The sequence below is a fragment of the Coregonus clupeaformis genome, chromosome 36, assembly GCF_020615455.1.
Source record: "Coregonus clupeaformis isolate EN_2021a chromosome 36, ASM2061545v1, whole genome shotgun sequence".
In the NCBI taxonomy this organism is placed as follows: Eukaryota; Metazoa; Chordata; class Actinopteri; order Salmoniformes; family Salmonidae; genus Coregonus; species Coregonus clupeaformis.
Genome location: NC_059227.1, coordinates 25,902,133 through 25,918,511, shown reverse-complemented (window position 1 = coordinate 25,918,511; position 16,379 = coordinate 25,902,133). Strand labels below are relative to the sequence as shown.

At 45.7% G+C, this 16,379-nt stretch overlaps 1 long non-coding RNA gene across 1 annotated transcript; it reads right to left on the bottom strand.

Moving 5' to 3' along the window:
* Positions 1–2,363: 2,363 nt before the first annotated feature.
* Positions 2,364–16,157, bottom strand: LOC121552872. The gene is made up of 2 exons (XR_005997314.2): positions 15,953–16,157; positions 2,364–2,844 (listed from the first exon to the last, which is right to left on the bottom strand). It is a non-coding gene; the product is annotated as an uncharacterized LOC121552872 (long non-coding RNA).
* Positions 16,158–16,379: the final 222 nt, after the last annotated feature.

Below are 16,379 nucleotides of genomic sequence, written 5' to 3'. Positions count from 1 at the left end.
AAATAAACTTTCGTTGAAAGGTATCACACTGTATAATTTACAAATATCTAAAGAGGTTTAGTGGATGCCATAAAACATCTGTGGAGCTTGAAGATTTGTAGTACATAGATGTTTGGCAGAGATAATTCAAAAGAATAAAATCATAAACTCTATCTAACTTTTTTGTTTGCTGGGGCAAAAAATGACTTTATGTCCCTTCCTCGTTTCATGATAACTATTAGAAGAAGAAAAAACGTAGGGGCATGCATTACATTTTGTTACCTAACCATCCCTCCCTACTTAACACTGGCAGATAACCTGTTGATTACTTTACTAAAAATGTATTTGTTATCGCGATGCAACAGCCAAGACGGATGAAGTTACGTGGTTAACATCACAACATTGTGTAGACCTAGCAAGGATAGCCTACTAACATTTGGATATTTGCTTCTGCTTCGATGAGTTTGCTTAGATATGATTACATTTCTAAACAAATCGAGACCAGACATTTAAAAACTTGATTTGATTAACGTGTGAGGAACAAAAGGAACATGTAGGCTATGTGCAAGAACAACAAGTCACTTATGATATTAAATCGTTTTGCTTACCTTCGACCTTCGGGTGCGCCACTCTAATTTACCCGTGTAGAACGTTGCCGTGTAGAGCGTTGCATTAGTTCCGCTTTTGGCGCTCGCGTGTAAAATAGTTATAAATTCATAATTTTTTATTTGGTCAGCACGGGGGGGCCACAGGGGTGGCCAGGGACATTTCCAGGGAGGCACGGGCCTCCCCCGGCCTCCGTGTAAAACCGCCACTGCCTACACCCCTTCTTCGAAATGACGCTACAGACTGGGCTACTTACTCACTTTATCACCGTTACCTGCAGCTGAGTTTCTCGCCGGGCGCGGTGGCGCGTGCCTGTAATCCAAGTCACTGGGAGGCTGAGGTTGGTGGATCGAATGAGCTGAGGAGCTCTGGGCTGCAGCGCGGTATGTCGAACGGGTGTCCGCACTAAGTTTGGTATCGATATGGTGTTCCTGGGGGAGCCCGGGACCACCAGGTCGTCTAAGGAGGGGTGTACCGGCCCAGATCGGAAACGAAGCAGGTCAAAGCCCCCGTGCCGTCCAGTAGTGGGATAGCGTCTGTGAGTACACGCTGCAGTGCAGCCTTGGCAAGACATCGACACCCAATCTTTTTTATTAGTAAAAAAAAGATCTACTTCACGGTCGGCAGCTGCATTTGCAATACAATACTCACGTGAGTTTCGTGAGTCTCTTCCCCCTACCTCTGCGGAAGAACAGGTCCCGCTCAGCCCAGTCAAAACTTGCGTCACATTGCGACTGCTTTAAACATATATCTTGCAACAGAAATGGTGAGAATTTGAATATCTGATTATTCTACTAACCTCTTTAATATATCAATATAAGATTATAGTCTTAATAGTGAATAGTCTATGGTTCAGGGTCTTGATCTAATGGTTGCATACTCAGTCTGTTAGTCTACCAGTGGGAAGGTTGACCTCAGTATAGGTAATGTCTGTTCTCTGGCCCTACACACACACACACACACACACACACACACACACACACACACTCACAAACACACACACACATGATATTCACAATAACATCAGCCTGGCTCACAACAAGGAGGTTGAGTGAAAGAGGGACTGACACACAAATGACACAGTACATAGATGAAGCACAATGAGGTACAGTAGTGAAAGTGTTGCCTTGATGAACAGGGTTTGAATTTTACTTAGTAGATTTTTTCTTACCAACGTTTTCCTATTTTTCGTCATTACCATAATTATCAGGTTTAATATTACATTCTTGTTCATTTTTTCCAGAGTAGCATAACAAGAATACCACAGGAGGTTGGTGGCACCTTAATTGGGGAGGACGGGCTCGTGGTAATGGCTGGAGCGGAATAAGTGGAATGGTATCAAATACATCAAACACATGGTTTCCATGTGTTTGATGCCATTACATTCGCTCCGTTACAGCCATTATTATGAGTCGTCCTCCCTCAGCAGCCCCCTGTGAAGAATACGTACCTGAGAATGTAGAGGTGAAGTCAATGGAGTTCTTCACTTTTCCCTTGTCAGTCAGCTGACACATCCACTTCCTGTTGTTGTCCTCCCTCTGGAGTGTCACAGAGTGAGGTCACAGCGAAACCCTCTGACCTGGTATCTGGAGTCTCCCTGCAGCTCACTACCTGTCATCCTCCCAGCTAAGACTAACTGCATGGTCAATGAGTGAGATACTTGTTCCAAGTCCATCAAATGTGTGCTGAGAGCAACTTAAAGTTACTGATCTATTAGGCTTTAGATCTGTCTCTGGTGTGGATGAGGAGACTGGGAGAGACAGAAGAAAAATACAATATTGTGGTAGTTGTACATTTATTGTGTACTACTGTATTGTATATGTTGTATAACTAAGACAACTTTTCGCTCTTGACTTTACTGTAAACAGAAAAACTCACTGGTGAGAATAGACAAATAGGTATCATTATCTGTCTCAAATGGGGTTCTGTTGTTTACTCAACAGGTGTAGAGTCCAGCATCTTCAGCTGTGACACTTTGAAGATATAATAATAAATAATAATAATATGCCATTTAGCAGACGCTTTTATCCAAAGCGACTTACAGATATAGAGACTGAGCCTTCACACTCAGTCTCTCAGTTCTCTGTGAGTTATGTCTCACCTCCCCCTTAGAGAAAACTGCAATAGCATTCCCAATCCCAGCTCTGGAGTAAAGCCATGTAGTTGAGGAGCAGTCTTCTGGATCAGCCGTATTGTGACAAGGTAGATGGACATCAACCCCCACATTGACATATTGAGAGAGTTTGTTTCCACTCACACCTAGAAAGTAAGACAAAGTTAATCCATGTAACACAGCATAATAATTTCTCAAATAATTTCATAAAGATTGGATCCATTATAAGTGGTAAATATTCACTGAGTGTACAAAACATTAAGAACACTTTCCTACTATTGAGTTGCACCTAGGGCTGTAGAGGTCATGACATATTGTCAGCCGTTGATTGTCAAGCAAATACCTTCTGGTCTCACAGTAATTTACTGTTAATTAACATAAACACATTTAGCATCTCCTGGCTTCCATGCATAGCCTACAAGCCACTGATGCAGACCTTTGGAACATCTACATGTTAAAAAGTCTAATAAATCCATTGAATATAGCCTGCACCATCACAATAAATCCATTATTTATTTTAGACAGGTCTAAAGACACACTATATGAAGAAAATGTAGTCTATTTCAGAAGAACAGAATAGCATACTCTGAGTGGTCCTTATGTTAGGCCCTGATTTGGCTATGCCATATAAGCATATGGCTGTGGGCTACACTAGTTATTTGCTTAGAATTCCATGGCATTATTTTATATTATTTTATAGTATGAAGAATACAATTGAACATAGCTGAATAAAATAGAAAGGATGTTTTCTCCAAACGATTTCTGAGGGAGTGCACACATGCAGCTATTCTGTGTTGAGCGGTTAACAAAGGAACAGGTCCTCCTATATGCTTAATTTAGAGTTATTTATGCAACTTTATGTAACGATCCCGGCTGTCTGAGTCGGGTCCTGGTCGTAATCTCCAGTTTCCCGAGGGTTCGGGAACGCTCCGGGGAGCGCTCTGGTTTCCGCACCTGCTTCCCATTAGCAATCTGCACACCTGGGCCTAATCAGCACCTTTCTTAGGCTCTGGCCCAACATCCAGTTCCTGCCGGATCGTTAGCCATGAACATCACACGTCCGGAACCTTCACCCCACCTCTGCCTGATGGTCGGCGGCTGCCGAGCCATCACTGGACCTAGTGCTGCACCCCCTACTACTCATCCACGCCGCCCGCTCTGTCCCTGGATTACTCTGCACCTTTTGTTGTTATCCGAATAAACCCTCACTTTCGTTCAACTCTCCTTGTCCTGGTCTGCTTCTGGGTTCTGGCTGAGGGAACTGTGACAGAACGATCCGGCCAATTATGAACCCAGCGGACCTGGACTCAGTTCGCCATGCCATTACCCAGCAGGAGAAGATGTTGGGCCATCATAGCACGGTACTACAGGAGATCGCGTTGTCAGTTCGGAACCTTTCTACCGGCCTGATGGAGGTCCAGAACCAACGCCAGTGTCCGGTGGAGGATCCACTACCGGTTTCACCCATCTCGCCTGCCGCTTCTGAAGTTGTGTCCCTCCGTGAGCCCAAGGTTCCGACGCCGGATAAATATGAGGGGGAGCTGGGAGGATGCCGTTCCTTCCTTATGCAGTGTGGATTAGTGTTCGATCTACAGCCCTACTCTTATGCCACAGACAAGGCTAGGATAGCCTTTGTGATTGAGTTGCTGCGTGGTCGAGCGCTGGAGTGGGCTTCAGCCGTTTGGGAACGACAGGATCCCTGCATGGCTTCATACCAGGGGTTCACGGCCGAGATGAGGAAGCTCTTCGACCATTCCGTCCGAGGAGGGGACGCAGCTAGGCGCCTGTTTTCTCTTCACCAAGGAACTCGCATGCGTGGCCGACTTCGTGATCGAGTTCAAGACGTTGGCTGTGGAGAGTGGGTGGAACGAGGAGTCTTTGCAAAGCGGCCTTTTACCAGGGTCTGTCGGAGCAGCTCAAGGATGAGTTGATCTCCTATCCGGAGCCTAGTGACCTGGACAGCTTGGTAGCCTTGTCTATTCGGGTGGATAATCGAGTCCGAGAGCGAAGGAGGGAGAAGCAATGGGGTCCGTCCCAATCGATCAGCTTCTCAGTTCCCAGTCGGGTCGGGTGGTGGACCAGAACACGTCGATCATTCTCCACCACAAAGGATTAGTGGAGAGGACCTCACTCCCGATTCTGAACCCATGCAAGTGGGGCGGCACGGGTTAACCAAGGAGGAGCGTCAACATAAACGTAGGACCAACTGCTGCCTCTACTGTGGTCGCTCGGGACATTACATCTCCACTTGCTCCCGGCGGTCGTCAAACTGCCCGGCTCGCTAAAGTTGGGAGGACTTTTAGCGAGCCAGTTTCAACCTCTCAGTACCTCTGTCAGACCCCGCTTCCCGGCTACCCTTGTGAACAGGAATCAGAGCTTAGCGCTTAACGCTTTTATCGATTCAGGTGCCGATGGAAGCTTTCTTGATGCCGAGTTGGTGGAACAGCTGGGGCTTTCCAAGGAGCAATTGCCGGAAGCCATTGGGCGACCACTCTGAACGGCAGTAGTCTGGCACGTATCACGATGAGGACTGAACCGGTTAAGATGCGGTTGTCAGGGAATCATTCTGAGATGATTTCATTTTTCATTCTGCCGTCTTCCCATGTTCCTCTGGTCCTTGGTTACCCCCTGGCTGAAGGAACACAATCCCACGTTCGATTGGGTGACGGGCAAGGTAACGAGTTGGAGCCTGGATTGTCATGCTAACTGTCTCAAGACTGCCTGCCCCCATTCGGTTCCCAGTCAGGTGATTGAGGCTAAACCTCCAGATTTGTCCCTGGTTCCCGAGACATATCACGATTTGGGGGGAAGTTTTCAGTAAGCAGAAGGCTCTGTCACTCCCTCCCCACCGACCATATGGATTGTGCCATCAACCTGGTTCCTGGAGCTGTCTACCCCAAGGGAAGGTTATACAGTATCTCCCGACCTGAACGTGAGGCGTTGGAGACCTACATCAAGGAGTCCCTAGCTGCTGGTCTCGTTCGGTCCCTCGTCATCACCCCTGGGGGCAGGGATTCTTCTTTGTGGGAAAGAAGGATGGCTCTCTTCGACCGTGTATTGATTATCGGGGGGTTGAATGACATCACGGTCAAGAACAAGTATCCCCTGCCCTTGATGAGTTCTGCCTTCGACTCCTTACAGGGTGCTACGGTGTTCACCAAGCTAGACCTACGCAATGCGTATCACCTGGTCCGGATCAGAGAGGGGGACGAGTGGTTGACGGGTTTCAATACACCGATGGGTCACTTCGAGTATCAGGTGATGCCGTTTGGACTGACCAATGCTCCAGCGGTATTCCAGAGTATGGTGAACGACGTCCTGAGAGATATGATCGGTCTCTTCGTGTTTGTTTACCTGGATGACATTCTGATCTTTCTCGAAGGAACCTTCCCGACCACGTCCAGCATGTCCGGCAGGTTCTGCAGCGATTGTTGGAGAATCGCCTGTTCGTGAAGGCCGAGAAGTGCGAGTTTCACGCCCACACTACATCCTTTCTCGGGTACATCATCTCCAGGGGTGAGATTAGGATGGATCAGGAGAAGGTTAGAGCGGTTCTGGAATGGGCCCAGCCCGGTACGAGATTGCAACTCCAGAGATTTTTGGGGTTTGCGAATTTCTACCGCAGATTCATCCGGGATTACAGCCGTGTGGCCGCTCCATTAACTGCCTTGACTTCCAGTATCAGGACCTTCAAGTGGAATCCGGAGGCGGATCGAGCGTTTCTGGATTTGAAGAGGCGATTCACCAACGCACCGATTCTCTCTCAACCGGACACGGCCCGTCAGTTGTCGTTGAAGTGGGCGCGTCTGATGTGGGAGTTGGCGCCATCCTGTCGCAGCGATGCTCCACGGACAGTAAACTCCATCCCTGCGCCTACTACTCTCGTCGCCTTTCGCCTGCAGAGAGGAATTACGATGTGGGTAACCGGGAGCTTCTCGCGGTGAAACTTGCCTTGGAGGAGTGGCGCCACTGGTTGGAGGGGGCGGAGCAACCGTTTATTGTCTGGACTGACCACAAGAATCTTGCTTACGTGCAATCGGCTAAACGTCTCAACTCCCGTCAGGCCAGGTGGGCGTTGTTTTCGGGACGATTCAAGTTTGCCCTGACGTTCCGACCTGGATCTAAGAACGGCAAGGCGGACGCCTTGTCCCGGATGTTCTCCAAGACGGAGGAGAGTGGGTCCAAGACCGAGACAATTCTCCCCCGGAACTGCGTCGTGGGAGCAGTTATGTGGAGGATTGAGGAGGAGGTGCTGGCGGCCCTTCGGACTCAGCCCGGTCCCGGTAACGGTCCACCCGGTCGGTTGTTTGTGCCTGAGTCGGTTCGTCCTGCTGTCCTCAAATGGTCCCACGCCAGCAAGATGGCTTGTCACCCTGGCGTGGCTCGGACAATGGCGTTTCTTCGCAGACGTTTTTGGTGGCCTGCCATGGCCGAGGATACTCGGGGTTTTGTTGCTGCCTGTCCAGTGTGTGCGCAGAATAAGAGTACCAATCGGCCCAGCTCTGGACTACTTCACCCCCTTCCTATTCCCCGGCGTCCATGGTCGCATCTGGCCCTGGACTTCGTCACGGGGTTGCCCGCTTCTGAGGGGAACACGGTCGTTCTGACTATCGTGGACAGATTCAGCAAGTTCGCCCACTTTGTGCCTATTGCCAAGCTTCCCTCTGCCTCGGAGACGTCCGAGATCCTGGTTAGGGAGGTTTTCAGGGTCCACGGTTTGCCCAGTGATATCGTTTCCGACCGTGGCCCTCAGTTTACCTCTGCTGTCTGGAAGTCCTTCTGTTTGGCCATTGGAGCTACAGTCAGTCTCACATCTGGTTTTCACCCCCAATCCAATGGTCAGGCGGAGAGGCCAACCAGAAGATGGAATCCACGCTACGCTGTCTGGTCTCTTCCAACCCCACCTCCTGGGCCTCTCAGTTGCCTTGGGTTGAGTATGCCCACAATACTCTCCCTACATCTGCCACTGGGATGTCTCCCTTCCAGTGCCTGTATGGCTACCAACCTCCCCTGTTCCCTTCTCAGGAGAAGGAGCTCTCAGTGCCTTCTGTTCAGGCTCATATTCGTCGTTGCCACCGGACCTGGCATCGGGCCAGAAAGGCACTCCTTAGAGGTTCGGATCGGTATCAGCTCCAGGCGAATCGTCGCCGGATCCCCGCTCCCACCTATACCATTGGAGATAGGGTTTGGTTGGCCACACGGGATCTTCCGTTACGGACTGAGTCTAGGAAGTTGTTACCGAAGTTCATTGGTCCGTTTGTGGTGGAGAAGGTGATCAATCCGGTGGCAGTTCGACTCAAACTACCGAGGACGCTCAGAGTCCATCCCACCTTTCATGTCTCCTGCCTCAAGCCTGTCTTCCTCAGTCCTCTGTTGCCTCCTCCGCCTCCTCCTCCTCCTCCTCGGATGATCGGAGGTGGTCCTGCCTACACGGTGCGTCGCATTATGGATTCCAGACGGCGGGCCCGGGGTTTCCAGTATCTCGTGGACTGGGAGGGGTATGGTCCTGAAGAGAGGAGTTGGATTCCGCGGCGACAGGTCCTAGATGCGGATCTCATCAGGGACTTTTTACCGCCTCCATCCTGGCGCTCGGGGAGTCCGCCCGGTGGCGTTCGGTCGGAGGGGGTACTGTAACGATCCCGGCTGTCTGAGTCGGGTCCTGGTCGTAATCTCCAGTTTCCCGAGGGTTCGGGAACGCTCCGGGGAGCGCTCTGGTTTCCGCACCTGCTTCCCATTAGCAATCTGCACACCTGGGCCTAATCAGCACCTTTCTTAGGCTCTGGCCCAACATCCAGTTCCTGCCGGATCGTTAGCCATGAACATCACACGTCCGGAACCTTCACCCCACCTCTGCCTGATGGTCGGCGGCTGCCGAGCCATCACTGGACCTAGTGCTGCACCCCCTACTACTCATCCACGCCGCCCGCTCTGTCCCTGGATTACTCTGCACCTTTTGTTGTTATCCGAATAAACCCTCACTTTCGTTCAACTCTCCTTGTCCTGGTCTGCTTCTGGGTTCTGGCTGAGGGAACTGTGACACTTTAGTTGTGATACACGTGGCTCTCTCAGATATGACAATTCTTATTAGCCAATGCCCGTCAGGTGATCGGGTTCTTCTCACAGGCATCTATCTAAGCTCTGAAGTAGGCTACAAGTGAAGAGAGACACATCAGGGACGCAACCGCGGCGTCCTTCTTATCGATTTCCGAGGCACATATTGAAGATGTTAGCAGAACTGTCCACATTTACTATTCTTCAGCCAGCAAGATGAGTAGGCCAAACAAACAGCAAAAGCACTAGCCTATGTCAATCTACAATCCCCCATAGTACAAACGTTGAGCTATTCTATTGGTCAACTTGTCCTTCTGTGCGAGTAATAAATATTCCAAACATAGTCTGGGACAGTTGTGTGATAAGATAGATCCCAAATTATTACAACCGCTCGCATCAAAAAACGTTTTAAAAGCAATGAGGCTGAAAACACCATTCTCAAAAGTGACCACAAATGCGATTATGCATGTAATGCTTTATTATAAAGGTGCATTTATATGGTGGAAATGATCTTCCCCATACTTGAAACTCACGCGCTGCGTATGTATGCCAGTTAGGCTCTACACCGGTTGTAAAGTGGATTAATGTGCTTAATTTTAAGAAGTTATTTGGCCACTTAAGTTGTGATACAAACCTTATCAAAACATGAAGTGCCTTGACTTTTTCCACATTTTGTTACGTTACAGCCTTATTCTAAAATTGATTAAATAAATAAAAGTCCTAATGAATTTACACACAATACAGCATAATGACAAAGTGAAAACTGTTTTTTTGACATTTTTGCAAATGTAAAAAATATATATATACAGTGAGGGAAAAAAGTATTTGATCCCCTGCTGATTTTGTATGTTTGCCCACTGACAAAGAAATGATCAGTCTATAATTGTAATGGTAGGTTTATTTGAACAGTGAGAGACAGAATAACAACAAAAAAATCCAGAAAAACACATGTCACAAATGTTATAAATTGATTTGCATTTTAATGAGGGAAATAAGTATTTGACCCCCTCTCAATCAGAAAGATTTCTGGCTCCCAGGTGTCTTTTATACAGGTAACGAGCTGAGATTAGGAGCACACTCTTAAAGGGAGTGCTCCTAATCTCAGTTTGTTACCTGTATAAAAGACACCTGTCCACAGAAGCAATCAATCAATCAGATTCCAAACTCTCCACCATGGCCAAGACCAAAGAGCTCTCCAAGAATGTCAGGGACAAGATTGTAGACCTACACAAGGCTGGAATGGGCTACAAGACCATCGCCAAGCAGCTTGGTGAGAAGGTGACAACAGTTGGTGCAATTATTCGCAAATGGAAGAAACACAAAATAACTGTCAATCTCCCTCGGCCTGGGGCTCCATGCAAGATCTCACCTCGTGGAGTTGCAATGATCATGAGAACGGTGAGGAATCAGCCCAAAACTACACGGGAGGATCTTGTCGATGATCTCAAGGCAGCTGGGACCATAGTCACCAAGAAAACAATTGGTAACACACTACGCTGTGAAGGACTGAAATCCTGCAGCGCCCGCAATGCCCCCCCTGCTCAAGAAAGCACATATACAGGCCCGTCTGAAGTTTGCCAATGAACATCTGAATGATTCAGAGGAGAACTGGGTGAAAGTGTTGTGGTCAGATGAGACCAAAATCGAGCTCTTTGGCATCAACTCAACTCGCCGTGTTTGGAGGAGGAGGAATGCTGCCTATGACCCAAAGAACACCATCCCCACCGTCAAACATGGAGGTGGAAACATTATGCTTTGGGGGTGTTTTTCTGCTAAGGGGACAGGACAACTTCACCGCATCAAAGGGACGATGGACGGGGCCATGTACCGTCCAAATCTTGGGTGAGAACCTCCTTCCCTCAGCCAGGGCATTGAAAATGGGTCGTGGATGGGTATTCCAGCATGACAATGACCCAAAACACACGGCCAAGGCCACAAAGGAGTGGCTCAAGAAGAAGCACATTAAGGTCCTGGGTGACCTAGCCAGTCTCCAGACCTTAATCCCATAGAAAATCTGTGGAGGGAGCTGAAGGTTCGAGTTGCCAAACGTCAGCCTCGACACCTTAATGACTTGGAGAAGATCTGCAAAGAGGAGTAGGACAAAATGACAGATGAAGCCTTTAAACCGGACATTCATCCCATTGTTTGATAACAGCTGGATTTAATCATGATTCATATGAGTAAATATAATGAAAGAAATGTCATCATATTTTGATGCACTGACCATGTCCTCATTGGCTGGTAGTTTGGAGTGGTTTCCTGCATTTAGACACTACATAAATCAAATTAAAATAGAAACAATGCACAGGATCTAGTTAAAAAAACAAGTGAAAAGTATAGCTTGTCTCATGCAATAATGTGTATTTGTGACCCATTCCAGGAAGCTAGGCATACGTGCACGTCACTACTTAACAGGTGAGGCATTTGAACGTAATTTATTATCTTTTATTTAAATCAAAATGTGTTTTTTTTGGCCAAAATGCCTTCTGGAACATATGGACTTTCATGTGCCTTAATAACAAACTTGTATGCCATCTGTAAATACAAATACAATTGTTAAATTACGAGCCTAGTTGGTTTAGCCATGGAAAAAGACAGAAACCTTCCCACTAGCCATGATTGGCTGAGATAATGGATGGGCTGGATATGCCGAGAGATGAGTTCGAATTGGTATGTCTATAACATGAGCTGCTCAGAATGTGTAGATCATCCTTTCTACATCAGCTTTTTTGAAAGATACATTGCTGCACAGAGTTTAGCAGGCACTATCGACAAAGATAAGTGGGAAAAAGTTGTGATGGACTACTTTCTGGAGGAGGATTGTGCCATTCTGACTCTCTCTGACTCCGAAAATGAATCAGACGACGAATAAATTCCTGATTTACACTACCGGTCATAAGTTTTAGAACACCTACTCATTCAAGGGTTTTTCTTTATTTTTACTATTTTCTACATTGTAGAATAATAGTGAAGACATCAATACTGTGAAATATCACATATGGAATCATGTAGTAACCAAAAAAGTGTTCAACAAATCAAAATATATTTTATATATGAGATTCTTCAAATAGCCACCCTTTGCCTTGATGACAGCTGTGTACACTCTTGGCATTCTCTCAACCAGCTTCATGAGGTAGTCACCTGGAATGCATTTCAATTAACAGGTGTGCCTTCTTAAAGGTTAATTTGTGGAATTTCTTTCCTTCTTAATGCGTTTGAGCCAATCAGTTGTGTGTGGGGGGGTATATAGAAGATAGCCCTATTTGGTAAAAGACCAAGTCCATATTATGGCAACAACAGCTCAAATAAGCAAAGAGACTTTACTTTAAGACATGAAGGTCAGTCAATACGGAACATTTCAATAACTTTTAAAGTTTCTTCAAGCGCAGTCGCAAAAACCATCAAGCGCTATTATGAAACTGGCTCTCATGAGGACCGCCACAGGAATGGAAGACCCAGAGTGACCTGGCCTCCACAATCCCCCGAGTGCTCAGCATATGTGGGAACTCCTTCAAGACTGTTGGAAAAGCATTCCAGGTCTAGCTGGTTGAGAGAATGTCAAGAGTGTGCAAAGCTGTCATCAAGGTAAAGGGTGGCTATTTGAAGAATCTCAAATATAAAATATATTTTCATTTGTTTTACACTTTTTTGGTTACTACATGACTCCATCTATGTTATTTTATAGTTGTGATGTCTTCACTATTATTCTACAAAGTAGAAAATAGTAAAAATGAAGAAAAACCCTTGAATGAGTAGGTGTTCTAAAACTTTGACCGGTAGTGTAGGTAAAAACATTTTAATTGAACCAGACATATTAGAGTCTTCTGATGACAGTGATAGGGAAGAAACAGCGATCAACACTGTTGTTGTCACAAAAGTTTAAAATCAGTGGAATGCCCGGTGGAAGCAGAGTATGATTGCAAATGCGGTGGGAGTCGAAAAGAGAACACAGAAAGCTGTTGTATAAAACACCTTTCCACGGATTACATCTTCAAACTAAGGGCAACCATGGCATCCGTGACAGAGAGGGAGAAGCGTCCATATATGTATACAAGTAAGAGTCTAGCTACATTTTCAGATATTATAAGTTTCTAATTTTGTCAGAAAGTTGTTTTCATTGCAAGTTAAAGCTTACTGTTAGCTAGCTAGCTAACGTTAGCTGGCTGGCTCGCTATCTAACATTACGTGTATGAGCTGTGTAGTAATATTATTAGTATCTCAGAAATCCATTTGCATTGCTAGTTATAGCCTAATGTTAGCTAGCTAGCTAACATTGAACCTGAACATTGAACCTGACACCTGACAATAGCAATATAAGATCATTATTTTTTATATAGATTATACTTTACAGATTTCACAGGTATGCTTTTCACATAAATTGAATAATTTTATCCACAGAATGTCACAACAAAAATGTACTTATCAAAATGTATATTATATTTATCAGATACAAAAGGGGACCCAAGCAGCCTTAAAACTGCTATTTCAACCATTGTCCTCTCAATCTGACTCACCTCTGTCAGAATGTCTCAGTACAGCAAGTTTCTCACCATACAGTATTGAGTATAGTTTAGCAGACAAATACAGTGGGGGAAAAAAGTATTTAGTCAGCCACCAATTGTGCAAGTTCTCCCACTTAAAAAGATGAGAGAGGCCTGTAATTTTCATCATAGGTACACGTCAACTATGACAGACAAAATGAGAAAAATAAATCCAGGAAATCACATTGTAGGATTTTTAATGAATTTATTTGCAAATTATGGTGGAAAATAAGTATTTGGTCACCTACAAACAAGCAAGATTTCTGGCTCTCACAGACCTGTAACTTCTTCTTTAAGAGGCGCCTCTGTCCTCCACTTGTTACCTGTATTAATGGCACCTGTTTGAACTTGTTATCAGTATAAAAGACACCTGTCCACAACCTCAAACAGTCACACTCCAAACTCCACTATGGCCAAGACCAACGAGCTGTCAAAGGACACTATAGAAACTAAATTGTAGACCTGCACCAGGCTGGGAAGACTGAATCTGCAATAGGTAAGCAGCTTGGTTTGAAGAAATCAACTGTGGGAGCAATTATTAGGAAATGGAAGACATACAAGACCACTGATAATCTCCATCGATCTGGGGGCTCCACTCAAGATCTCACCCCGTGGGGTCAAAATGATCACAAGAACGGTGAGCAAAAATCCCAGAACCACACGGGGGACCTAGTGAATGACCTGCAGAGAGCTGGGACCAAAGTAACAAAGCCTACCATCAGTAACACACTACGCCGCCAGGGACTCAAATCCTGCAGTGCCAGACGTGTCCCCCCTGCTTAAGCCAGTACATGTCCAGGCCCGTCTGAAGTTTGCTAGAGTGCATTTGGATGATCCAGAAGAGGATTGGGAGAATGTCATATGCTCAGATGAAACCAAAATATAACTTTTTGGTAAAAACTTGTGTTTGGAGGACAAAGAATGCTGAGTTGCATCCAAAGAACACCATACCTACTGTGAAGCATGGGGGTGGAAACATCATGCTTTGGGGGCTGTTTTTTCTGCAAAGGGACCAGGACGACTGATCCGTGTAAAGGAAAGAATGAATGGGGCCATGTATCGTGAGATTTTGAGTGAAAACCTCCTTCCATCAGCAAGGGCATTGAAGATGAAACGTGGCTGGGTCTTTCAGCATGACAATGATCCCAAACACACCGCCCGGGCAACGAAGGAGTGGCTTCGTAAGAAGCATTTCAAGGTCCTGGAGTGGCCTAGCCAGTCTCCAGATCTCAACCCCATAGAAAATCTTTGGAGGGAGTTGAAAGTCTGTGTTGCCCAGCGACAGCCCCAAAACATCACTGCTCTAGAGGAGATCTGCATGGAGGAATGGGCCAAAATACCAGCAACAGTGTGTGAAGACTTACAGAAAACGTTTGACCTGTGTCATTGCCAACAAAGGGTATATAACAAAAAGTGATGTTAACTGATGAAGATTATCTCACAGAACAAAACTTATTAAATCTTCTAAGCCTGTGTTTACCACAGACCATATTTTCTGCGTTTATCCAAAAACCGTACGAAAACTCCATTCATTTTCCCATAGGCTTTGTCCAACAAACCATGGCGGAGTTAGTGCCTACAAAAAGACGCCATTATCAAAAAGGACAGGATTGAGAATGGTTATGTGTTTGCAAACTAAAGATCCTTTTCTATTCATCAATCTACTTCCACAGGGTAAAATATTTACTGAATAATAAAGCTTCTGTGATGAAGCAATATAAACAGAGTTGTAGGTGTTTGGTTAACGGTTAATGGTTAATGGATATTGATCTTCAGCAGCCTCTAGTGGCTGCTGTGTGATACAACCTTTACTTTCAAATAAATTAATCAAAATGATTTTGTTTAATCACTGTCTGTCTCATTGTCCAGGTACCAGAAATGTTGTTGAGTTGCCCATCAGTCACATCATGCTCTTTATGGCACTGCCCATCATGGTTGCCATAGTCACCATTTACACAACCAGGAGGAACCATGTGTGTTGTTTTGTTCTCTGTATAGAAGAAGCATCTGGTATTGAGCTTCTATGATAGCACATAGTGTGCTTGAAGATGACTTCATAGTTCTATTCTCATCTTTTAGTATATTTTTCACACACTTTTTTATTGCATGCAGTAGGGATGCAGACATCAATTAAGCAAAGCATGGTTGATGTGTGAATGATATGTTTGGTGTTTATTATGTCCATTGTGATGTGCATGAAGTCAGCATATTCCTTGGTTTTGTTCATTCATATGTTTTTGGGCCTTAGCAGATTTTAAATTAGCACAATACTTTTTCTAAGTATTTTATTGAATCTGTTACTGTTTTAAAATATATTTTGTAACTAATAAAAATACAATATTTCAAACTGTTAGTTACAGGTGTTTTTACTTTACACTTCCACAATGTATGGTAAACCATGCATAATTTACCTTAATTCATTTTTTACAACCTAGCCAGCAGCACAGATAGGCCCAGGCTAGACTACTTTTGTATCCTAGAAACATCAACAAATGACCGTCAGAGATGTTCCGTTATCTACTCTGACTTTCATTGAAAAACTATTCAAATGTAGGGCAATTTGATGCACTTAAAGGTTTAAGTTATTTCCATTGACATTGCAAAGGAATGTAGCCTACACCCCTTCTTCGAAATGACGCTACAGACTGGGCTACTTACTCACTTTATCACCGTTACCTGCAGCTGAGTTTCTCGCCGGGCGCGGTGGCGCGTGCCTGTAATCCAAGTCACTGGGAGGCTGAGGTTGGTGGATCGAATGAGCTGAGGAGCTCTGGGCTGCAGCGCGGTATGTCGAACGGGTGTCCGCACTAAGTTTGGTATCGATATGGTGTTCCTGGGGGAGCCCGGGACCACCAGGTCGTCTAAGGAGGGGGTGTACCGGCCCAGATCGGAAACGAAGCAGGTCAAAGCCCCCGTGCCGTCCAGTAGTGGGATAGCGTCTGTGAGTACACGCTGCAGTGCAGCCTTGGCAAGACATCGACACCCAATCTTTTTTATTAGTAAAAAAAGATCTACTTCACGGTCGGCAGCTGCATTTGCAATACAATACTCACGTGAGTTTCGTGAGTCTCTTCCCCCCTACCTCTGCG